The following is a 19,661-nucleotide window of genomic DNA, read 5'->3' on the forward strand; positions in this document are numbered from 1 at the left end:
ACCTTTGTTTACTGAACTCACTGGAGTCTGGACAAGGATTGATTGGGGGGAATTGAGGACTGGAGGAGAGGGGAAGGAGGAGGGAGGGAAGTCAGATGCAGATGTGAAGAAATTTAGATCCAATATGAGTGGGCACTGAGGAACAGGTGGAGATGATATCATCTTCTCCCATCTCCCTGCCACCCCACCCAGTACTGGGGAAGAGGTGTGGAGGAAAGATGAAAAAAAAAAGTGTGGTTGGTAATTATTTGATCCCTTAAGACATCTTCTGATACAACAGAAAATGAAATTGAAGCAATACCATAGTTTAGACATCTCAGGTAATAAGAAGTCTGGAGATAGGAGATTCCAGGCATTGTTCAGCATCTCCACATAAGCTGGCACTCTGAAATTCTCTTGGCATTCCCCTTTAGCTGCAAGATGGGAGGAACTGCTCCAAGCACCATATCCTCCCCAGTTTAGGATGGAGGTGGGAGGGAAATGGATGCACAGAGACAACAAAAGGGTGAGTCTCATAGAATCATGAGGAGCTAAAACATAGTGGAATTGGAAATGAAATTTCCTTTTACTAATAGGAGGAGTACAGGTGGGATTTAAATTGCATGAGGGGAAAGGAGAAGAGCAGTGGGAAAACCACATATAAATTCTGGCAAAAAGCTCTGATGTACTTGCGATAGAAGCCGTTATTTAGAGAAAGCAAAAGAAAAACCAATCACATGCAATTTCCTTCCAATTCAAAAATTTGGATGTATAGAAAACTTGGATATGGGCCAACCTGGGGCCAGAATAAGCTGGCAGGATTTCCATTAAAGCTGTCATCAGAGCGATGAGTAAAAGCTACACAATGGCTCAATTCGAACACTTTAAAAGTAAAAAGGATTCCACTCTCATTATGTGGGCTTTTAGTAGAACCCAAAATTTCAATTCACCAAGGCTCACCAGCTAATTCCCCTCTGTGATGCTTGTCAGAATCTCTCCCCTCATGACATCTATTTTTGTCTTCCCTGTTAAAGCAATGCCATACTTTCCTGCCTCGTGTTTTCCATTCTCATTTTAGGTCTCAACTTCGTTCTGTCTAGCTCAGCATTGATGTTGGCTCCTTTCTCAGGGAAACAAATTGTTTCAATATGAGTAGGAAGTTGTTAGACCAAGCCCCAGGAATATTATTCCAGCATGCAGCTGTGGGGAACTTTTGAAAGCCCACATGTTAGAAGTGACAGGCGCAGACAAGATTTCTAACAACACATGAGCTTTCGGAGGGCCAGTGTAGTGTGATGGGAAAGAAGATCAGACTCTGCACCCAGACTCCCTGGGTTTAAGTCCCAGCTTTACCGCTTATTCCATGGGAGATTTTAGAAACTACAAAATTCCATGAGCTTCAGTTTTGTGGTTGTAGACTGATATTCTTAGGTACTTCGTAGGGTTGTTGTGTCAAATGAGTTAGTATCTCTGGAGTACAACTACTTACTGTCTCAATTACTACGTATCACCGATATCAGAGCTGCCATCATCTCTTTATGAATTACAGCCTGATAACTAGTCTCTTTGTGTCTCTCTTTGCCCGACTGCACAACAGCCAGACTGATCCATTTTGAACATAAATCAAATGTAATTTCACTCTTCCGCTCACCACCTGCAACGGCTCCCCATCTCTCCAACTGGAAAGACACCCATTTTCACAAGGGCCCTTGATCCTCCTGGCACCCTCTCCCTGCTCCCCCTCCTCCCTTATGAGCTTTCACTTTCCTCTCTGTTCCAGTCACACTGGTCTCCTTGCTGTTCCTAACACACAGCCCTTCTCCTGACTTAGGGGTTTTGCTCTGACGATTTTTACTACCAAGAATGTTCTCCCTTCAGGTATCTGCATGATTCATTCCATCGACCCCTCCCTTTCCTTCTGGGCAACTGTATTGAGATAGAATTTACATACAATCTATCATTTTTTATTTATTTATTTTTTATTTGAGACAGGATCTAAGTTATCCAGGCTGGCCTTGAACTTGCAATCCTCCTGCCTCAGCCTCCTGAGTTGCTGGGATTAGAGACACATGTACCAGCATGCCTGGCAAAATTCACCTGTTTTAAATGCACACGCTCGTGGTTTGTAGTGTATTTACTATGCTGTGTGACTATTAACACAATCCATTTTATAACATTTTCATCACCTCCCAAAGAAATCATCCTGCATAACTTTTGGCTATTGCTCTTTAATCTCTCATCCCTCCTCGTACTTAGCATTTTTTTTTTTACATTTTAAAAGTTTGTTCTTATTAGTTATATATGACGATAGAATGTATTTTGACATATTATACATATATAGTGTATAACTTCTCATTTTTATGATTGTACATGATGTTGAAACATGTAATCATACATGCACACAGGTTAGTAATGTCTGATTCTACTATCTTTCCTATTCCCATTTCTCCTCCTTTTCCTTTATTGCCCTTTGTCTAATTCAAAATACTTCTATTCTTTCCTACCCTACCACCCCCTTATTGTAAGTTAGCATTAGCGTATCGGAGGCATTAGCATATCAGAGAAAACATTCATACTTTTTTTTTGGAATTGGCTTATTTTACTTAGCGTGATATTCTCTAGTTCCATCCATTTACCAGCAAATGCCACAATTTTATTCTTCCTTATGGCTGAGTAATATTCCATTGTGTATATATACATTGTCTTTATTCATCTGTTGAAGGGCACCTACGTTGATTTAGCTATTGTGAATTGAGTTGCTATAAAACTGATACAGCTTCGTCTCTGTGGTATGCTGATTTTAAGTCCTTTGGGTATAGACTGGGGCGTGGGATAGCTGAGTCAAATGGTAGTTCCATTCCAAGTACTCAGTATGTTTTAAGGGTCATTCACATTGTTGCATGTATTGGTGCTACATATTGGTGCTACATTTTCATTATCACTTTAGGTCTCGATTTTGTTCTGTCTAGCTCAGCATTGATGTTGGCTCCCTTCTCAAGGAAACAAATTGTTTCAGTATGAGTAGGATGTTGTTAGACCAAGCCCCAGGAATATTATTAGTTACCAGGAAGAAAATTTCAGCATGCAGCTGTGGGGAACTTTTGAAAGTCCTCACATGTCCACATGTTAGAAGTGACAGACACAGGCAAGATCTATTGGCATGTATTGGTGCTACTTCATTCCTCTTTTTTGTTTTGATACTGGGGATTGAAACCATAGGGCACTCTACTGCTGAGTTCCACTTCCAGCCTATTTTTGAAAATTTTTTTTTTTTTTTTTTTTGAGACTGGGTCTTGCTAAATTGCTTAGGGCCTCACTAAATTGCTGAAGCTGGTCTTAAACTTGCTATCCTCCTGCCTCAGCCTCCTGAGCTACTAGAATTACAGGTGTAGCACCTGGCTACTTTATTCCTTTTTGAATAGTGGTCCATCATATAGATCTCTATTATCCTTTATTCATTCATCAGTTGATGGACATTGGAGTTTCCAGTTTGAGGTTATTATCAATAATGCTGGTATAAACATTCACATATAGTTTTTTGTATGGGCCTGTTTTCAGTTGTTTGGGGAATATACCTAGGTGTGGAACTGAGCGGGATATGGAACTCTGTTTAATCTTTTGCAGAACTTGTCAAATTGTTTTCCAGAGTGACTCTCCCATTTTTTGTTCCCACTAGCAATAAATGAGGGGTTCAACTTCTTCATATCCTGTGAAATTCTTAACTATCTACTTTCAAATTCTAGCCATCCTAGTGAATGTGAAGTGCTAACTAATGTGTTTTTGTTTGTTTTGCAGTCCTGGAGATTAAACCTAGGGCTTTTTTTTTTTAACCTACTACTTACTTACATAGTAGGTAAGGGCTGTATCTTGAGTTATAACCTTAGTCCTTTCATCTGGTTTTGATTTGCATTTCCCCAATGACTAGTCATGTTGAGCATCTTTTCATGTGCTAGTTGATCATTCATGTACTTCTTTGTTATTAATTTGTAAGCATCCTTTAAGTATTCTAGAAACAAGTCCCTTATCAGACATATGATAATAAGATATATGCTTTGCAAATATATTTTCTTCCATCTATGCATTAACATTTCACTTACTTGATGGTATCCTTTAAAGCATAAAATTCTAAAATTTTGATGAAGTTCAATTTATTAATGTTTTATCTTATTAGTAATGCTTTTGATGTTGTGTCTAAGAAATCATTACCCAATACTAGCTGATGAAGATTTCCACTTAAATTTTATTCTAAAAAATGTTATTTTCGTTCTTAACATTTTGATCTCTGGTTCATCTTGAGTTAATTTTTTTTTTGTATGATGTGAGGTTGAGGTCCAGATTTTATCTTTCTGCATGAGAATATCCTGCAGCCACAGCATCATTTATTTAAGAAACTTTTTTTTTTTTTACTATCTCTCCCTTTTTTAGGTAGCCTGCATTCTCCCTTGAATGCATATTTGCGTGGGCTTTCTCTCATCCAGTGAGGAGGTCCTTGGAACAGGGTAGAGGAGAGTGTGGCTACAGAGTCGCTAATTAAGACCTGAGGAGACCAAGCAGGAAGCAGGTCTGATTTTATTGCACAGTTACCATGTATAGATACTCAGGCAGTAGCTAAGCAGATTATAGGCAGCCCCAATACAATTTCTTGCCAACTGTCCTTGCAGTGACCAATCGAGGAGCTAGCCATGGAGCAAGTGCAGGGACTGCAACACATGGCCTTGTGCCCAGGGCTGTGAGGGTTAGTGGTTTGCTGCTCATGAGCCTAGCATAAGGGGAGTGGTTTGCCACTCAGACAACCTTAATGTATGCCATGTATGCAGTACTCCTTGCACTTGTCCCCACACATATTCCCTGCTCTATGCCAAAGGGGTGTGTCTGTCTGTCTATCTGTCTCTCTCTCTCTCTTTCTCTCTCTGGATTCCCCTCATTCTCTTTTGAATATTGTTCATCCCCAAGGCTGTGAGGGCCCCAAGCATACAGTTTACCAATCTCAAAGAAAAGAAAGAGGTTTAAACATTTTATTGTTTACTCACAAGCTTTCCTAGACACTGATTAGTGTTTAACCCAACAAATATCTAGCTACTTTCCTAAATAAAATATGTATCTACTTTCCTCTATCTATGCCTATAGATGGTACATTTCCGTCACATGTGCCTAGAAATCAGCTGGTTCTGAGGCAGGTTCCCTCTCCCCGGGAATTCCTCAGACCCTTCTTTGGAGACATCTCTCATTTTTTTCTCCTGTGATACCTCTTTATGGCCCATTTGGGAAACTTTATTTGCAATGACTTTGAAAACTACAAGAAAACTGTTACAGAGAATGGAGCCTTCTTTGAAATGGAGGCAGCTGCAAAGGTGCCCCCCACACTGATTCTTGAAATATGCCAGAAAAATTTCAGAAATGTCACTCAGAGTAACAAGCATGAGTTTATTAGAAGAGATAGAAAAGAGGAAAGGGACACTCTCAAGGGAGAGAGGGGGTCCTCTTAAAGAAAAGAGGGATGGCATGTCTATTCTGCCCTCCACTTTTATTGGGGGGTCCAAAGGAAGTTTTCAGAGGGTACTGCTCAGGTCTACTTCTTGATTTTTGACTGACAGCAGGATTACATCAAACTTTCAAGTCCCCACTGCACATGATAACTCTAGGTCACTTTGGCCCATGCTGATTGGTTCTAATTGGAACCTGTTCTTACAGATTTCATGGTTAGGAGGAATTAGCCTTCTCTTCCTGAGTTCTGGGATCAGGTTTGTGTAAGGGGCACAAATCCTCCCTCCCCTACAGGGTAACAACTCTCCTCCTCCTTTCTCCTGGGGATTGAACCTAGGGATGCTTTACCACTGAGTTATATCCCCAGCCCTTTTTCTATTTTTTATTTTAAAACAGGGTCTCACTGAATTGCTTAGGACCTTGCTAAGTTGCTGAAGCTGTTCTTGAACTTGAGATCCTCCTGCCTCAACCTCCTGAGTTGCTAGGATTACCAGTGTGTGCCACTGCACCCTGCTACTCATGTTTTTCTTATCAGCATTTCAGGGCCTGGATTTCTCCTGCAGATAATAGGTAGTTTGCTGAGGAATATAACATTTCTGTGGACTGTGGACTTAAGTCAGGCAGGGCTGAAGGTAAATTGCTTTTCAACAGAGAAAATATGTAGGGGTCAGTGTGGTGGGTTCATTTTCTAGAATTATTCCCTTAACCTCATGATCTCACTGCAAAAGTCTCTCTGTTCCCTATCAAAAACCATTGAAAGAGCTGGAGATGTAACTCAGTGGTAAAGCATTTGACTACCACATATGAGGCCCTGGGTTCAATCTCTAGCACCTCACAAAATAAAAATAAAAATAAAAGATTTAAGATCATGGATAATTCGGTGTTTATCCTTGAGAACTCATCCCTTGGATGCATATTAAATAATGGGAATTATTTGATAAATAAAAGACTATTTTTACCCTATTGAATTATTTGAGCACCTTTCTCAAAAATTAGTCATCATATGTGTAATAAGGTAAGAGTTTGGGGACATCAAGATGATGAAGAAAGGGTGCAAGAAAAATGCTGGCTAGAGTACAAGATGCGGAGTGAGTCATCATGTCCCTGTTTATTCTATATTTTGAGACAGAGCCTTTCTGAGTTTCTAAGGCTGTCCTCAAACGTGATATATCCTGCCTCAGTCTCTTGAGTCACTGGGTTTACAGGCATATGTCAGCAGGCACAGCTACTACTTTTGTTATTTATGATTATATAAATGTAAGCATTGATTTATCTTTTTTTCAAAACAACAACAAAACCCAGCTATGATTTTGATAGGAATTGTGTTCAATCTATAGATTAATTTGGGAAACATTGACATCCTAACCATGTTAAATTTTCCAGTTCATGGACATGTGGTGAGTCTGCTTCATATTACTAAAACAGATACCAAAGAAAATTAACTTATAAAGATAAAGATAATTATGGTTATAATTCTAAAGATAAGTAGCCTATTTGACTAATTGCTTTGAAAGTTCTAGTTCTTGACTGATGGTCCTCTTGCTTTGGGTCTATGGCAAGGCCACATATTGTAACAAGGACTTCAACCTTCACCTTTGCCTGCAAGTGTCTGAAAGGTGGCTAAAAGCAGGATTAAAGACTTGGCATGTCTGCCTCCATTTTGAATCTGTCTCCTTTTCTCTGAATCATCTCTGATTTCAGGAACAAGTTCTGATTGGCAAATATCTTGTGATGAGGCTATTCCCCAGACAACAGCAACTCTCCTATGCCACAAGGCCCTACCTGACCAATCCTTAGATAATGATGGACCAACCACACCTGATCAAGATCACCTACTGTGGCCTCAAGACTTGTAAATTCCCAGCTCATGCCCTTTACCTTTTCTGTAAAATCTCAAAGTCAGCATCAGTTTCTCAAAGATGGGGCTAAGGATATGATTCCCTTGTCTTTCTGGTGTAGTTAACACTGATTAAAGTTCTTTTTATGCTTTTTGCCATAACCTTTCCTGTTTGGTTTTTTATTTTAGGTGTATGGGGGTGGTAGTGAGTGGCCAGTGGACTGACCTGATTTGTTGGATCATCAGAGTCTGGCCTCTGGCCTAGGACTCTGGTAACAATATCATGACAAGTATGTGTGGTGGAGCAAAACTGCTCTTACCAGGGCTAGAAAGTGAAAAAGGGAGCAAGGAGGGAACTGGGGTACTGTAATCCATTGCAAGGGCATACCCCCAATGACTTGAAGACCTCCACTAGGGCTCGACTCTTAAAAATTTAATGAACTCCCAACACTGCTATCTTGGGGACCAAAACTTTAATACATGGATATTTGGGGGGTATTGTTTAGGTCTTCTTTAAATTTATTCAATAATATTTTGGTAGTTTTCAGTGTTCAGGTTTTATACTCAATTGTTAAATTTCTTCCTCCTCCTCCTCCTCCTCTTCCTCCTCCTCCTCCTCCTCTTCCTCCTCCTCCTCCTCCTCCTCTCCTCCTCCTCCTCCTCCTCCTCCTCCTCCTCCTCCTCCTCCTCCTCCTCCTCCTCCTCCTCCTCCTCCTCCTCCTCCTTCTTCTAAAAAAGGTTTATTTGGTGTCCATGGTATCAGAGGTCTCATTCCATAGATGGTTGATTCCATTCCTCAGGGTCCAAAATAAGGCAGGAAATCATGTGGAAATATGTGGTGAAGGAAAGTGGCTCAGAACATGGCTACCAGGAAGCAAAGAGAATGCTCTGCTAAATAAGGACAAAATATATACCCCAAAGGCATACATGTGGGGGTCTACCTCCTCCCCTATACACTACCTGCCTACAGTTACCATCCAGTTAATCCCTGTCAGGGGATTAAGGTACTGATTAGGTTAAGACTCTCGTAACCCAATCATTTCACCTCTAAACTTTCTTGCATTGTTTCACACATGAGGTTTTGGGGGATACCTCATATCTACATAACATTTTGCCATGGACCCCCAAAAGCTCATGCCATCTCATAATGAAACATATACCCATTTTTCAAGAGCCCCCATAGAATTAACAGTTCCAACATTATCAAAAGTCTAAGTCCAAAGCCTCCTCTGATACTCAAGAAAAACTCTCAATGTGACCCCCTGTAAAAAATCAAAAGCAAGTTACATATATCCAATATATAAAGGTACAAAGTAAATATTTCCATTCCAAAAGGAAGAAATATGAGGCATAAAAAGAAAGGATGGGACTTATTCAAGACCAAAATCCAGATGAGCAAATAAGTCCTGTAGCTCCACATCTAGCATCTTATAATATTTTCTCCAAAGGACTTTTAGCTCCACTCCTATTCCTTGCCGGTTTTAGCCCATGTGGCCTCTCTGTTGGTTTGTCTCTGCTCAATTTCTATAGCTTTCCTTGCAGATGTTCCACATTACTGGCATCTTTTAATCTCAGGGGTTTCCAAAGCAGCTTTGGCTTCCATCTTATATCTTCACACATCACCCTCTCAGAAGTAGCCTGCAAGGACTCCAACTCTGCTGCACTTTGGCTGGCCTCCCAGGCCTCCATTTAAAATCTTGGTGGAAGCTTCCATGATCGATCCCCTAACTCCAGCATACTGCATTCCTGCAGAATCAGCACAATATGTTTGCTGTCAAGGTCTGCCACCATCTTGATCAGCAGCCTCTGAATGCCTGGACAGCTGAGCATGGTGAAACAACTTATTTGGGTTTCTTCTGCAAATAGGGTGCCCCACTGGTCTATTCTCAAAGGAATTTTCACTTTTACACCCTTGATCCTGAGATGGGTGTGATCTTGCCAATTATTGAGCCACCCACAAACCATCTTTTTGTTGTTTTTGGATAAAGTAGTTAGCAGGGTATAATTAGTGGCTATAATGTCTTTAACAACCCAAACTTACTCTGCCCTAGATTTACTCACAATTTTCTATCACAAATTGCCATTTCTTTAAATCTTTCTGTCTTGCTTTCTGCTCCTGATTATAACAATAAACTTGATTAAAAACCACCAGCATTACCCATGCCACTGCCTGAATACTGTGCTATCTAGAAATTTCTTCTACAAGATTAAATTCAGCCTCATAGAAAGTCTCAGGACATGGAGAAAATTCACACAACTTCTTAGAATGTAACATAAGTGGCCATTTGTCCCAATTTCCCATAGATCCTCCTCCTCTGAAGCCTCATGATCCCAGTCTTTATTGTCCACAGTCCTATCAGCATTCTGGTCTTCTGAGCTCCCACCAGAATCACATAGTGAGCTCTGCTTACAATGATCTAAAACTATTCCAGCTTGTATCTCTACAGTTTTCAAAATTCCTCCAACAAATTCCAAAAAGCTCCCAAATCTCCTGAACCACATGGTCATGTTAGTCACACAATGACCCCATATAGGGCAGGCCAGGATGGCTGTAGTTAGGGTCCCTCACCGAGGCTTCTGGTGGGTTATCTTTTTAGTTTGTTGCCAATGTCATGAACACCCTGATTCAGTGTATGTACTTAAAGCCATAAATATTTGCTTCTGAGCATGTACCTACTTGTGTAACCTGCTGGCAATATGCCTTCTTTGTCTGTCCTGCATTAAAAAAATAAACAAAGAACTCAGGGGGATAAGTGGGACTGAAGCTGGATATGGAGGCTGATAAGAGGCTACTAACACCTCTAAATAATGCATGTTTATTATCCCAACTGCATGTCACATATTCCTTTACTTAGTGGGATCCCAAATCTGTTTCCCAGGGCCTGATCCTCACCTGGACAACTGGCACAGTTGGCAGAATATTATGAAGGTGAAAGGTGTTCAATGCAGTCAGACAGGGGTTATCTGTGGCCACCAAGCAGCCTGTAGCACTCAATTGTCAAGGTTCTATTTAGCATGGAATCCTATGGAGAGTTGGGATATGGAGGATGGGTTACCAATGAGCATAAAGAAGGCTTTACAAGCAGTGAGCTCCTACCTCTTAGATGGTGCCACTGGAAGGCAAGTAGGTAACATTTTTTTTTTATATCCCTGTGGACAAACATGGACCTTGCAGGGTGAACTGTGAACAGAGCAGCAGAGCCCAGGCTCCATCCTGTGGCCCAGGAGAAAGGTGGCAGCGGCAATGTAGATGGAGGCTGAGTGGTGGCCTGGGGAGCCAGGCACATGGGCACTGGGGCTGTGGGATGAATATTTTTTACAGCTCTGAGAGCAGAAACTGATGAAGCTTTATGAGAGACTGCCAAGATAAGGGAGTTGCAAGATAAAGAAGAGGACTTGAAAGCCAGAGTATAGTCATTGGAGGAGGATCTCTGTACCTTAAAAATACCCCTTGGCTTCTCCTGCAGTGTTGATGGAGTAAGAAGAGATGAGGAAGAAAATTAACATCTGCAAGCCTGACCAATGATAATGCAGAAAATGAAATAGCAGCAGCTGATGGTTGAGGGCTCTGGGAGGTAGTGTCAGGGCCAGCCCAAGTAACCAAGTTCACCATGCTTCACCTGTCGAGCAGAGTTGGTGGACTTGGGAAAATAATTTAGACAGAAGCCAGGAGAGACCCCTGGCCATTTTTGTTGTTTTACCTGTGAGATTTAGGAATGAGTGGCATTATGTGTAGTGCCCTAAAAATGGAAAGATTAACACTTCTCCTTACAGCAGAGATTGTAAATCAGTCAATGTCATGGAGGCATTTAGAAGGGCCAAGAGAGCCTAAATGTGTTAGAAACTAGCAGGGGCCAAGAGAGAGCCCAGGTGTGCCAGGAGCTGTCAGGGGCCAAGAGAACCCAGGAGTACTAGGTACATGTGGGGAGTGAGAACCCAAGTGTGTTAGAAGGCAGCAGGAGCCAAAAGAGACCCCAAGGGTGCCTGAAGCCAACAGGGGCAAGAGACCCCATGTGCTACATGTTGTTGATCTTGCACAACCTTGTGACTTAGATTTGCATGTAACCTAAGAAAGGTTTAGATGGGGACTATGGTAGAAATCCAAACAGATAAGACAGCCTATTGGATTTTGACCCCAACTGTGGAAGGGTGCAGAAGCCAGCTATTCCCTGATAAACAGCTTTCAGCTATTTGTGACTCTGGTGGCCTTGGAGTGCACCACATACCCAGTGAGAGGATGGGTACAAAAATAAGCAATCACCCCTAGGACATAGCTCAGAGTGAGAATATTTGGAACAACAGAGCACACTGTCAACTAGCCCTGCAGGTTGAATTTCAGGAGGTGCTAAGAACTGTTACCTATGTAGGTGTACCAGAAACATGCCCATGCCTTGGGAGTAAGGAACTTATACTGTCCAGTGCGTGGTGCACTGATGGCTCCAGCTGTAAACAACTGCTTGTGTGGATGGCAATTGAAAGTGAAGTGAAGTTGTAAACAGACACCATCTTGTTTGATATTGGTATAAGACAACATAGTCAGTGAGCTGAGCTAGTTACAAGGGTCTGGATGGAGGTAGCAAATGAAGTATCTTCATAGTGATATATACTGACAGCTCTGCTGTGTATCAGGGGACAGTTCTGTAGCAAGTGTTCTGGGAACTAAGCTTCAGTGACAGGTGCCTATAGAGCATATTATTGACCATGGCCCCCTGACTGGCCCAAGGAATGATAAAGCAGATGCTATGGCTAGGGTGTAGTGGTTAGAACAGGAGGCTTCCATCAACCTGCCAGCTTGGTTGGACCAATGTCTACAACATGCACATGTGAAAAACACGTGGAATGTAGTCAAACAGTGGTGTCTGCCTTTAAGGTGGAGTGCCCTGGGATGCCTACTAAGTTGTGTGGCTTGTGCTCAGGAGCATCCTCAACCTCAGCACCTTGGAGCCACGGATTGCCAAATAATGCGGGGATGTATCTCGTTAACATGATGGCAGATTGACTACCCCAGGCCTTTACTGAAGTTAGATGGGGCCATGTTTACCTTAACTGCAGTTGATACAACCACAGGTTTGTTGTTTCCCTGGCCTAGTGACCAAGTGAATCAGTGTACTATGATTCACACTCTGACAGTGTTGGTGGCCTTGTATGGTTAACCCATCACCACAGAGAGTGATCAAGGCTCCTATTTCACAGGGTAGGCTGTGCAGTGATGGGCAACAGATTCAGTGGAAGCTGCATGTCCCATAACACGCACAGGCTGCAGGCATGAAGGAAAGATAATAGTCTGCCTAAGCAAGGACTCAAAACTGCAGTCAACTCACCTTCTACGAAGTGGTGGGCACATCATTTGTGGGCAGTTATACAAACTATGAATGAATGTCCCTGGTGAGGGGGACCAGATCCTGTGGAGGCTTTGCCATAATGCAGAGCAGCCCCAATACAGGCCCAGGTGACAACAAAGATTATTGTACTTACGCCTGGGTTTGGGCTGCAAGGGAATATTCTCTTACTGGCTCCCACTGGATTTAATTAAGGGCAAACTGTGGATGGGACATGACCCCAGAAAATAAAGCTCCCCCCATCTTCATTGGGTATCCCTGTAAGCTCCATGGGGAAAAGGTTTGAAGTGTGATCTCCTTATGACACTATGGATGCCCACTGTACATGTGACTTGGCCAGGTCCTGCAGATGAGACACAGATTTTAAGGGCATGTTTGTTATTTCCCTTTTGGCCAATTATGAGTTCCCTGATGCTGGTCTACAGAGCCTATTAAGTACAGAGCTAAGCTGTACACATGTGGTATCGCTGCCCAGGGAAGATGCCACAGGTAGACACCTTGCTTTCTTGGGACTCAAACTGGCACGTGTTTTCCCAATGGACGTGATTTACCTGTAGTGGTGCCTGTAACTGCTTTGTCCTTTTATCAGTAGTTGTGTCCTCACTAACACCATCATGAACTGGGTGCACACCTATGCCAGAGTAGCAGACACCTCTGCCTGCTGGGTATGCACTAAAGTGCCTGTGAGTTCTGCTGTTGGACTACCCTGGTGAATCCAGCCTATGTCTCTGGACAATTGGATGTTGCTGGGAAAAGACTTTTATTATCAACTCAGATGAAATGAAGATGAGCTGAAACTGGCAATGGTTTTAGTGGTCCTAGGTGACGGGGCTTATTGTTTTGTTGTATGTTTATATTGTTGCAGCTTGTATTGTTGGGGCCTATGGATACAGGCCCTCCTCACTAAGGTATCATTATAGAAGACTTCAGACATGTAAATTGTATGGTGAGGAATCTTAAAGGGGTGGATTATTTGGCAGACCCAAGATGGCTATAATTATATTCCCTCTCTGAGGCTTCTGTGGGCTATGTTTTTAGTAGGTAGCCAAGGTCATAAACACACTGCTTTAGCATATGTACTCAATCATGCTTGTGAGCATGCACCCACTTATGTTACCTGTTGGCAATGTTCCTTCTTTGTCTTGCAAATAAAAAAGGCCTGGAAATGGATAGGAGGCTGAATGGGGCTGAAGCAGGAGACTGGTGGTTCCTACCACCTCTGAATAAAGCATGTCTACTCTCCCACCTGTGTCTTGCATCTTCTTTCACTTGCTGAGATCCAGAATCTATTTCCCTGGGTCTGAGCTTTCATAGGACACTCACTTCTTGGTAACATTTTCTATTTTAGTCAACTTTTTTACTGCTATGACCAAAAGACCTGACAAGAACTATTTCAGAGGAGAAAAAGTTTATTTGGCCCTCAGGGTTTTTCACAAGTCTCAGTCCATAGATGGCTGAATGGCTTACTCCATTTCTCAAGGCTGAATGTAAGGCAGGACGTCATAGCAGAAGAGTGTGGCAGAGGAAAGTGGCTTAGGACATGACCATCAGAAAGCATAAAGAGCTAAACTTATTCTTAAGTATAATAATAATAATAATAATAATAATAATATTTGTACTGGGGATTGAGCCCAAGGGTACTCTACTCCTGAGCAACATCCCCAGCACTTTTATTTTTTATTTTGAGACAGGGGGTCTCTAAGTTGGCCTCAATGCCCTGGAACTTGTGGTCCTACTGCCTCAGCCTCCTGAGTAGCTGGGATTATAGGCATGTGTCACCATTCCCAATTATATTTTATTTTATTAAAATTTTTATGCTATTGTCAGATAAATTGATTTCAAAATTTCATCTTTGAACTATTAATTGCTAGCATGTAGAAATACAATTGATTTTTGTGTATTAATCTTGTATCCTGAAACACTGCTGACTCATTTATTAATTTTAGTGTATTTCTTAGCATTTTCCATATGAAAGGTTTTACCACCTACAAATAATATTTTCTTATTCTCTCCTAATATTGATGCCTTCTTTTTCTTTCTTTCTCTTTTTTTTTTTGTTTTTGTTTTTGATTAATCTCCCTGGCTTGAACCTCCAGTATGGTGTTGAATGGAAGTAATGAGACCCGACATCCTTGTTTTATTCCTGATCTTAGAAGAAAATATTTATTCCTTCTTCATTAAATATGATGTTTGTTGTGGGATTTTAGAAGGAGACTTTATCAGTTGAAGAAGTTTTTTTTTCTATTCCTAGTCATGTGACTGTTTTATCAAAATGATTGTTGCCTAACCCTCTTCTTTTCTTAGCTGAAATACTGCATTCTCAGTGCATATTTCAGTGGTAACTTTGGCCACCATATTTAATGCATTAGTATTTACATTAATATTTCCCCTTCACCCAATATTACTTTTTCATCATAAGCTATAATCAACTAATTTACTTATTTATTATTGCTTATTTATTGACTGTGTCCTTTTGCTAAAATATAGGCTCCATAAACCCAGGCATTTTTAAAAAACAAATGTATTCCCAAGTATCTAGCACACAGCAGGAGTTCAAGAAATATTTGTTGAATTAATGTAATAATGCAAAGTGCTTAAAACAGTGTTTTTCAAATAGTAACTGCTAAGTTGCTGTTATTTTTTTTCCTGCATGGAGAAAGCAATTCAAATATAGTGCTAAAATCATCCTATCATACCGATCCATAGATTCTTGCCAAATATGGTCCTAAGCTTTCTGAGTGCTTTTTTTATACCACTAGGAGCTTAGGCTTCATTTTTTATAAAACAAACAAACAAAAATACCTCCCTTTTTACTTCATAGATGGCTTGAAATGAAATGAAATAATGCAAACTAGATAGAATAGTATGTCTTTCTTATTTAACCCATTTTGTCCCATTGTCCCAGAAATGAAACACCCATGAAAACTTAAATATAGTATATAAAATATAATAATTATATGAATCAATAATATAATTACATTATAATATGGTTATCATATGATATAAATTAATATAATAATATACATGTGAACTCTAGATTATGATCTCCAAACTATTTTACTGCACGTGGGTCAATTTCACTGAAATATTCACAGATTGAAAACTTTGGACTTAATGGGTTTAAAGTCTAGCATAATCAGACCATTTTGTTCCGTGAGCAAGTTCAGGCATCATGTGCCTTCCATCCTGTTATTCTTCCATAGAGAATTGCTCCATGTATTGCTACTTACCAATTTAATGGCTTAAAACAAATTTTTTTCTCACACTGGTTTTTAGGATCAGCAGTTTTGTCTGGCCTCAGCTTCATGATTCTTCTTTTGGTCTCACCTGGGGTCACGCATGCAACTGTAGTCATCAGGTGGCTTGACTCAGGCTGGATGATCTAATGTGTGATGCTAATCACATCCCTAAAGACATGATCCTGAATGCCATAATCTCAAATATTAAAATCTTGAAAACTACCAAGTGATGGAAGGGGAGGGGAGGGGTTGGGGAGATAAGAAGGATAGTAGAATGAAACAGACATTATTATTACTGTGTGTATATATGTGACTGCATGACCAATGTGATTCTGTGACCTGTACACTCAGAAAAATGAGAAATTATATCCCATCTGATTCAAATGTATGATATGTCAAGATCATTGTACTGTCATGTGTAACTAAGTAAAACAAATTTAAAAATCTTGAAAACTGATATACTAGAGGTATAATTTATTTCATGCATTTTTTTGGCATATTTGACTCCATGAAAGTGTATCATCACAGCTTTGTGTGTAAGCATTGTGTATGTGAAAGCTCTTAAACCTCCCCAATAAACAAAGTAACTATACCATCCTTTTCATATGTCTGCATTTATGAAAGATAAAATTTTATAATTTTGATAATTGCATATACAGTGGTGACCCATCACAATTTTTTATTTTGTGGCAAAGAGATTGAACCCAGAGGTGCTTTATCACTGAGCTATGTCCTAGGTCCTTTTATTTTTTTTGTTTTTTGACAGGGTCTCACTAAGTTGCTGAGGTCAGCCTCAAACTTGCAATTCTCCTGCCTCAGTGTTCTGCCACTGCCATGACTCAGGCCCTGGGCAGCAAGGTTCAGAGCTCAGGCAGTTGAAAGTAGATGCAAGTCATGGTTGGGATCATTGTAGAAGACTTCCACAGGCCCCAACAAGAATACAAGCTACTGTCTACTAAGACATTCTTTCTTTGGGAAAGAAATAGCCAGTGGCAATAGCCCCTAGCCAGTCCCATTTAGCCCCACCCAGTCAGTTCTATTTAGCCCCCTGAGCCATTTCCATAGGTCTATTTTATATGCAGGCCATACAAAGAAGGCACATTGCCAACAGGTTATGTAAGTGGGCGCATGCACACAAGCAAATATTTATGAGCTTTAGTACATACACTCAATCAGAGTATTCATTAACTTGGCTATATACTAAAATCACAGACCACTGGAAGTCTTGGTGTGGGAGCCTAACTCCAGCCATTTTGAGCTGTCCTACATTCAGTCTCTCTGGTAGCTGAGATTATAGGAGCAGGCCATCATGCTGGGCTTTCAGAGGTCTTGATGGGTCAGCTGAGGTCTCAGTTGTGACCACATTGTGGACCAGCTTTTCTCCCTCTTTCCAATCCTTTTTTATACCCTTAACCTTGTATTTTAAGAGCACCCCCATAAATCTTTTGTACACAACTCTCATCTCAGAAACTTTTCCAGAAAACTAATTTAAGATATATCTGAGATGGCACATGCACAAAAATAGCTTATAATAGCAAAAGATTAGAAATAATATAAATGCCAGTAGTGGACTGGTTAGGTAAACTATGCAGCCTTTGAAAAGAATTACAGAATAACATGAAAAGATATCTGAAAACCATAATTATGGTAAAATCTAATAACCATACATAGTATTTTTTATTGGATCAGGCACTGTCCAAAGGCCTCTATATGAAGATGCAGTTCCTGTGGCCAGGTAAAGATGAGTAGAGAATAGAGTCTTACATGTAAAAGAAATGGCTTATTTGAAGGTTCAGATGCAAGAACAGTCTTGGAATATTTTAAACATTGGGAAAAAATAGTACAATAGAAGCCTAGAGTGTGAGTGGATAAAAAGACCAGAGATGAGGCTGGAGTTAAGATGGAACTGGATGAAGAAGGTACCATGACTAGAAGCCAGGGACAAATTAGGAGGTTGCCACAATAACTTGGACTAGGACAGTGATGATGGATGTAGGGAACAAATTCATGGAACTTCTTGGATAAAGTTAATTCAATTTGGTAACCTAGATATGGGAAAAGGAGAGGCAGATTTGATTTTATGTGTCTGCTAGTGGTGGGAGAGCTGTTGAGTGTTGGTTTAGACATAGTGAATTGGGGATCCCCAGCAGATATCCTGTTAGAGTGCCAAGAAGTCAGTTGAGGGAGTATATGAATTTTAACTTCATTTTAAAATGGAGAGTAAGTTAGCAGTGTATACATGTTACTTAAAGGCAGGAGATTGTATGAGCTCACTTAGGAAATGAGTGTTGGTGGCTAGGGATGTAGCTTAGCAGTAGAATGCTCTCCTGGAATGTGTGAAGCCCTAAATTCAATCTCCAGAAACACACACACACACACACAACACACATACACACACACATGTGTATATATAAGAGACCTTACCTTAAAATCACCTTGCTTTCCTAAGAGATCAGCTTACTTGTTAAACAAAATGGGGGGGGGGGCGGATATGAAATAGAAAGATCGCAGCTAAAGTGTTTGAATAGGAGTGTGAAGAAAATGGGGAGAAATCCAGGCAAGAGGGAGTTTCCTAAAAATCCAGAGAGGGGAATGATTAAGAAATCAACGACTGTTCAAGAGAATCGAGAGCTGGTCCATTGGGTTTATCATCTAGCATGTCACTAGTCAACTAACATGAGCAGTTTTAGGTAGCAGGCCAGATTGTGATAGATAGGATGGTGAATGTGGAAAAGGAAGGTACAGACTGAGGAAGGAGGGGAGGATGGAGGAGGGCAGAAGAAGTGAAAGAAAGAAGAGCGGGAGACGGAGATTATGGTATGTGTAGAAAGAAGTTATTTAGGGAGAAATATTGGTATTCTGTAGCACATTTCCCATAAAGAATGTCATCTATAAAGATCATAGCTGCGAGATCATTTGAGCAAGTTACTTAACTTTTCCTTCTTCCAGTGGTTCTAAGTATTAAATACTTGAATACATTATGAAAAGCATATAATAGGGTTGGGTATATATTGCACACTCAAAAAAGGAAATTCTCAAACGAAAATAAAAGCTATCATTATTTTTAGCATCATGGAACTATCACGAAGCACCACACTCTTATAAGACAGGGAAGTGAGTCTGAACTTAAATAGATTTTAAAATCTCATTAGTACCAAAACCATAAACTCAAATTAAATAAAGATTAGAGAAGAGCCATGGGGGTGAGAATTCATGGCCTTGCTCCTTGTTGTTATTTGTCATCTTAATTATCATCAATATTGTTGAACAGGTAGCCTGATCTCTTAGGGAAGCAGGTGACTGATTTTCTAACTGGAAGTGAAATAAATGGTTCCTCCTGGGAGGTGTTATTTCTTTTAGCTCCAAGGAACCAGCTGGCACGATGAGAACAGTTAATTGGATTTTTCCACCTCCTTCAGAAAAAAAAAAGCTTCTAAAAAAGCTCATTTTCTTTTTTGTAGGGAAACATTTTATTCGCAAAAAATCTCATTTCAGCATTCATCTATTCAAGACTTTAAGAAAAGTTTGGTACTCTCTCTACTGGATTACCATGTGCCATTTTGACTGGAATGAATGCAAATAACTATTGAATGGTTTTTCTTACTGAGAAGAAGGTGAAAAGCTTTCAAGAAAGTGAATATAGGGCCAGGGGTGTAGCTCAGTGGTAGGGTGCTTGCCTACCATGCACAAGGCCTTGGGTCTGATTCCCAGCATGGCAAGAGTAAAACAAAAAATAAACTGCATGCAGTCTCTTTATCCAACGCCCCCCCCCCAAAGGAAATA

At 40.5% G+C, this 19,661-nt stretch overlaps 1 long non-coding RNA gene across 1 annotated transcript in view; it reads left to right on the forward strand.

The window, feature by feature from the left end:
- LOC114091509 (uncharacterized) overlaps nucleotides 1-7,462 on the forward strand; it is a 33,407-nt gene extending 25,945 nt beyond the window's left edge. The window contains exon 3 of the long non-coding RNA XR_003582506.2: nucleotides 7,165-7,462. This is a non-coding gene — a long non-coding RNA (uncharacterized lncRNA). The remainder of the gene's footprint in view (nucleotides 1-7,164) is intronic.
- The last annotated feature ends 12,199 nt before the right edge of the window (nucleotides 7,463-19,661 follow it).

Source organism: Marmota flaviventris, chromosome 8 (genome assembly GCF_047511675.1).
Source record: "Marmota flaviventris isolate mMarFla1 chromosome 8, mMarFla1.hap1, whole genome shotgun sequence".
In the NCBI taxonomy this organism is placed as follows: domain Eukaryota; kingdom Metazoa; phylum Chordata; class Mammalia; order Rodentia; family Sciuridae; genus Marmota; species Marmota flaviventris.